This window comes from Rattus norvegicus, chromosome 1 (genome assembly GCF_036323735.1).
Source record: "Rattus norvegicus strain BN/NHsdMcwi chromosome 1, GRCr8, whole genome shotgun sequence".
Taxonomy (NCBI): Eukaryota; Metazoa; Chordata; class Mammalia; order Rodentia; family Muridae; genus Rattus; species Rattus norvegicus.
Window position 1 is genome coordinate 103,187,962 of NC_086019.1, and position 5,939 is coordinate 103,193,900.

The 5,939-nt window shown below is 44.1% G+C and overlaps 1 protein-coding gene across 2 annotated transcripts in view; it reads left to right on the plus strand.

The window, feature by feature from the left end:
* Zfp819 (zinc finger protein 819) overlaps positions 1 to 5,939 on the plus strand; it is a 58,634-nt gene that overhangs the window by 24,392 nt on the left and 28,303 nt on the right. The window lies entirely within an intron of this gene.

Here is a 5,939-nt window from a genome sequence, read left to right on the forward strand (position 1 = left end):
TCTGGAACTGGAATTACAAATGGTTGAGAACTACCATGTGGATAGCAGGAACCAAACATGGGTCCTTGGCAAGAACAGCAAGTTTCCCTGCCACCCAACCATTTTTTAACTAGGATTTTTTAAGTTCTTTGTACAGCTAGATACTAACCCTCTATCGGATGTCCACTTGGTAAAGTATTTTTCTCATTCTATAGGCTGCTGCTTTGTCTTGATGATAGTGTCCTTTGCTGTACGGAAGCTTTTTAGTTTCATGAAGTCCCATTCATTGTTGGCCTCAATGCCCCTGTTATCAGTGTCCTGTTTAGAAAGTCCGGGGCCAGGGGTTGGGGATTTAGCTCAGTGGTAGAGCGCTTGCCTAGGAAGCGCAAGGCCCTGGGTTCGGTCCCCAGCTCCGAAAAAAAGAACCCCCCCAAAAAAAAAAAAAAAGTCCGGGGCCAATGAGTTCAAACCCATTCCCCACTTTCTCTCCAGGATGTCTGGTTTATGTTAAGGTTCTTGATCCCCTTAGAGTTTTGTGCAGAGTGATAGATCTGAGTCTTTTCATTCTTCTACATGTAGCTGTCCAGTTAGGCCAGCGCCATTTGTTGGAGATGGCTGTCCTTTCTCCAAAATGTAATTTTGGCTTGCCAAAAATCAGGTGTCCTATCCATGTGTGGAATGATATCTATCTAGTCTTCAGTTTGATTCCATTGATCAATGTGTCTGTTTTCATGCCATTACCATGCGGTTTTATTACAGTAGCTTGGCAGACAGCTCGAGGTGTGGAATGGCGAGACAGTTCTCTTATTATTCGGGATTATTGCTTATCCTGTGTGCCATTGGTTGCTTTCTTTTTCTAGGTTACCAAATGAAGCTTAAGATTTGTTTTTCAGCTTTTGCGAAGAATTGTGTTGGAATTTTGGTGGGGATTATATTGAATCTGTGGATTGCTTTTGGTAGGATAGCCGTTTTCACAATTTTGATCTTACTGATCCATGAGCATTGGCAGTCTTTCTATCTTGTGATAAATTCTTTAGTTTCTTTCTTCGGTGTCTTAAAGTTTTCAGTAGTAGTAGTAGTAGTAGTAGTAGTAGTAGTAGTGGTAGTTGTAGTAGTAGTAGTAGTTAGTAAGTAGTACTAGGAGGAGGAGGAAGAGGTAGTAAGTAGTAGTTGTAGAAGGAAGAGGAGGAGGAGGTAGTAGTAAGTAGTAGGAGGACGAGGAAGAGGAGGGGGAGGGAGTAGTAAGTAGTAGTAGGTAGTAGTAAGTAGGAGGAGGAGGAAGAGGAGGAGGTAGAAGTAAGTAGTGGTAGGTAGTAGTAAGTAGGAGGAGGAGGAAGAGGAGGAAGAGGTAGTAGTAAGTAGTAGTAGGTAGTAGTAAGTAGTAGTAGTAGGAGGAGGTAGTAGTAGTAGTAGGAGGAGGAAGAGGAGGAGGAGGTAGTAGTAAGTAGTAGTAGTAGGAGGAGGTAGTAGTAGTAGTAGTAGTAGTAGTAGCAGTAGTAATATACAAGTCTTTGACTTGCTTGGTTGGTGTTACACAAATTGGTTTTTTTTTGTTTGTTTGTGGCAGTTGTGTTTCTCTGATTTCTCAGATTTATTTGTATATAGGAAGGCTACTGGTTTTTGTGTGTTAATTTTGTATCCTTCTACTTTCTGTAAGTGTTTATCAGCTATAGAAGTTTGGGGGTGGGGTGTTCAGGGTCTTATGTATAAAATCATGTCATCTGCAAATATGGATGCTTTGACTTCTTCCCTTCTGTTTGTGTCCCTTTGCTCTTCAGTTGTCTTGCTGTTCTAACTAAAACTTCAATATCATTTGAGTAAATAGGGAGAGAGTGTGGACATTGCCTTGTTCCTGATTCTGGCAGGAATGCTCTGAGTTTCTCTCCATTTAGGATGATAAATGGCTGTGCTCTTCCTGTCGTTTATATCCTCAAACTCCCCAGGGCTTTATCGCTAAAGAATGTTGGATTTTGTTACAGGCATTTTCCGCATCTACACGAGATGATTATGTGGGTTTTTTTTCTTAGTCTGTTTAAGTGGTGGGTGACACTTATTAATATGCGTGCGTTGTCCATCCCTGCTTCTCTTGGATGAAGCTAACTCGATCGTGGTGTGTAATCTTTTTGATATGTTCTTGAGTTCATATTGCAAGTACTTTATTGAGAAGTTTCGCATCTGTGTTCCTAAGGGATATTGTCTATGATATTCTTTTTTTGTTGTTGTTGAGTCTTTGTGTAGTTTTGGTTTGGGATAATAGTGTCTTCATGAAAAGAATTAAATGTGCCTTCTTCAGTTTCTACTTTGCACTTTGGATCGTCAGTGGAGTTAAGTCCGTAAAACAAAGACTCGGGGTCTGCAGTGTGGATTTTTCTCAGGGGAGGTGGCTGGGGACCCAAAGAGCATTTGCGAAGCTCAGAGGATCCAGAGTATACCCAGCGCTGAGTCTTCACTACAAGCAATTGCATGTGAAGATACTATAGAGTGACTAAAGCATGTTTATAAGGAACGGCATGTTTGTTTAATAGATCACCATGGAAAATAAAAACAATGAAATATGGGTAGGGAAATATCTGGAAACCTAAGAAGCCCAAAGAAGAAACAGCACGCTGCCTGAAGCTGCAGGTGGAAATGTCTGTCGAACAGACTGCTTCCTTTGGTCAGTGTGTCAGGGCTCAGCGCGTGCTCAGAAGCAGGATATTTCTCAGACAGAGCAGTTGGCAACATTTCACAGCCTCCCCTGCTGAAAATTCACATTGCCATCTCTCAGTCTTGTTCCATGGGCTGAGCGGCAGCAGCTGCAGCAAGCTCCACACAGGCCCCTGCGACTCCAGCTCCAAGGGATCTGAGGGCCTTTGCTAGCCTTCTTAGGGATCTTGCACACCCGTGCATACATGCACAATATACTCGATTGTTTTAAAGGGCAAAAATACAGGCAGAGGGTATTTTTCAGAATGTGGGTCCAGGTATCTGTAATTACAGAAAGGGGGAAACTGAGGGAGGATGATCGCCTCCAAAAACCAAAGCAGATAAACAATACTGGAAATGGGCGATGTCAGTTTACATTAGGAATAGGTTAATGTTCATGGTGTTTAAAAAATAGCCTGTCAGTGTGGTACAGCGCCACATTTTTCCTTTAATCTTACCCATCTCTTAGTTGTACTGAATAAAAATTCCTTAATTCTGTCCTCCAATATCGTGATCCTATGGGTACCGCCCGTCATGACACTTACTCAGGTAACAAGAATAATCATCAGTAGTCCTGGCACATCAGGACTGGTGTTAGTCGGCGTGACTTCTCGGGAGAGAGCCTAATGCTACTGAAACAAACAAACAAACAAACAAAACAACAAAAGAAAACGGAAAGGACTGGGAGTAACCATTTCCATTTAATTCCTCAGGAGGGTCTACGTTGACGTGGCTGTCTGAACACTGAGGCAGTGTGGAATATTACATCGGGGATTCCCTAGTGTACTTGGGCGGGTCCACCCCCACGCCCCAGAGTACAGAGCTCTGAGGTGTAGGTGAGCAGAGGTGGCATGGTGAGGATGCTGTGCTGCCGAGTGCCAGCTTGTCCTGAGGCACCTGCAGGGGGTTGCAGTGGTTGAGCTGGGACTATAGTCCTGTGGAAGTCCAGTTGCTGATGTAGCAAGTACAGTACTTTATGGCTGGGGAGACCCTACCAGGAGGACTGGCTCTGGGACAAACACTGGCCCGCAGGAAGAGAAAAATAGCATAAAGAAAGTAAAACCGGAAAACTAATTTATCCACGGTTTGTGCCCAAACTGAGAAGACAGTGATTCTCAATTTTTTGCTTATGCCTTTTCTGTTCCAGAGGTACAGCTTGCAGAGGGATAGAACAGTGCTATCCCTCTTTGTCCATTTGCCTCTAAACCCAGTCAGCAGAGCTGGCTGGGGGTGGTGCTTTTGGGCAGGTGCTAGGGTTTCTGGGGAATTTCCAATCCCAGAGTACTCTCTGTCTGGAGACAATTTTAAAAAAAAAGAAGAAAATGTAGTCCCTACTTCTTGTGTCCTTAGGATGTATATGTGTATGAACCAGTGCTATGTTTTCCCTCTCACTCCATGATCATGGTGTCTGACTGACAGATAGCCAAAATTATACCACTTCTGTATTAGGACATGCTATTCAAGCAGCGTTTGGGATTGACTCTAGGAAATTAGATTCTTTGGGAGATATCTGTTGGCTTTCAAGGCCTCAATGACCGGAAGGTAAAACTGCAGTTCGTGGTCCTCAGGATACTAAATGTTATCCACGTTGGCATTCTGGTGTAGCGAAGGTGACTCCTTATGGATAGGCACGAAGCCGTGTGTAAATTGAGGTCCTGGCGCACAAGTGCAGGTTTTTGAACCACGAAAGGAATTGGGTCTGTGAATTTAAATGATGCGTGAGAAAGGATTATGCTGTGTGACGTGTCATGTATTGATGCAGAACTAGCATCGAAACTAAGTAGAAAACAGAAATTCCCCACCCCACCCCCTTGAGTTTTAAAGACAAGAGGAACAACCAAAGGTTGTCTCTGGGTACTGAGCACATGAGATAATGGGGGCAGTGTATCATGGGAGATTTATCCCTGCCCTCTCTTAACTCTGTGACCACAGGGCAAATTACAGAATAGCACCCAGCCTCAATACCGAAGGATACCGGGCATGACTGAAGTGGCTGTGTGGAAGTTCAATAAAAAGGAAGTTTGTGGCTTGCTGGGTTTGATTTGTAGTTCTACATGCCCAGGAGGTGCTGGTCTTGATGAGCCTCCTTCATCAGACTCCCACCCAGTGCTAATGCATATCACCTGCATCCTCACTCTGGCAATGACTAAGTTAGACTCCGGTAACAAGAGTGGGACTTCCCTAAGCTTGGCTTGCTTTGCCAAGTCAACGTAGCGGGTCATTTGGGTCCTGAGGTCAGTGTTGGGCTAGTGGTCACATGGTCACTGACTTCCCAGAACTCTCCAATGTCTCTGTAGATCCATGACCGTGCCACATCATCCAGACGGCAGTACTCAGGTGATGCCACAACTGACCTCTGCCCAGCAGCTCTGCTTAGAACCTCTAGTCGCCCACCCTGCTTCTAGCTCCTGTGCAAATCAGATCTCCTAGCAAGAGACTCCTAGAGTAGGAACCAGTGAAAGCACATCTGCTGATAGGAAATTACCCCAGAGACCCACAGCACAAGAATGGGGTGGGTCATGTGAGGCAAGCAGGAGCTTTCCTGGGTTCAGATCTCCAGAACTAGAGACAGGCACTGAAAGTAGCAAGTCCCGGGCTCTTGGTTTCTGAAATGGGAACACAGGAGACAGGTGCCCCTCATCACATCCTTTCGTGACATGCTGATCATGCTACCTCTTGAGTTCTTCATTTAGATTTGTCCTTGTGACTCTTCTATACCCCAAACGAAGAAGGTAACTACAGACCAAGGGACTTTTTCCCATTGAGCACAGCTAGTTAAACCAATGAGTTTATTGTGTTTACCTAAGGGGCATTAGTAACTTGGGCACCTGTTTCACTGGAAAGCCCTGTCTCGGCATGGTGGAAGAGTCATGAGAGCTAGAAGACTCCAGGGTTTCCTGTGCAGCTGGCAGAGAGCTGCATTATTGAAGAATCTCCTCTTCCCACCCTCACTCCCCCGTTGAATATTTCTGTCCATCGAAATAACAGCTACCCAAAAACTTCTTTCATACACGAGTTCAGATTGCCAAGTCATCAATCCTTCGTTTTTCTCTCTCTCATGCCTGCTCACTGGCCTTTAGTTTTGTTTTAGATACATTTGGGCTATGTTAACCAGGATGACCCAAGCTTACATCAGTCCTCCTGCCTTTGCTTCCCAAGAAGACTGTACCACTACTATAAGCTTCTGGGTGATATTTGAAAGCTTAGCATGTGTATTTTATTTTATTTTATTTTATTTTATTTTATTTTATTTTATTTTATTTTATATGTATGGA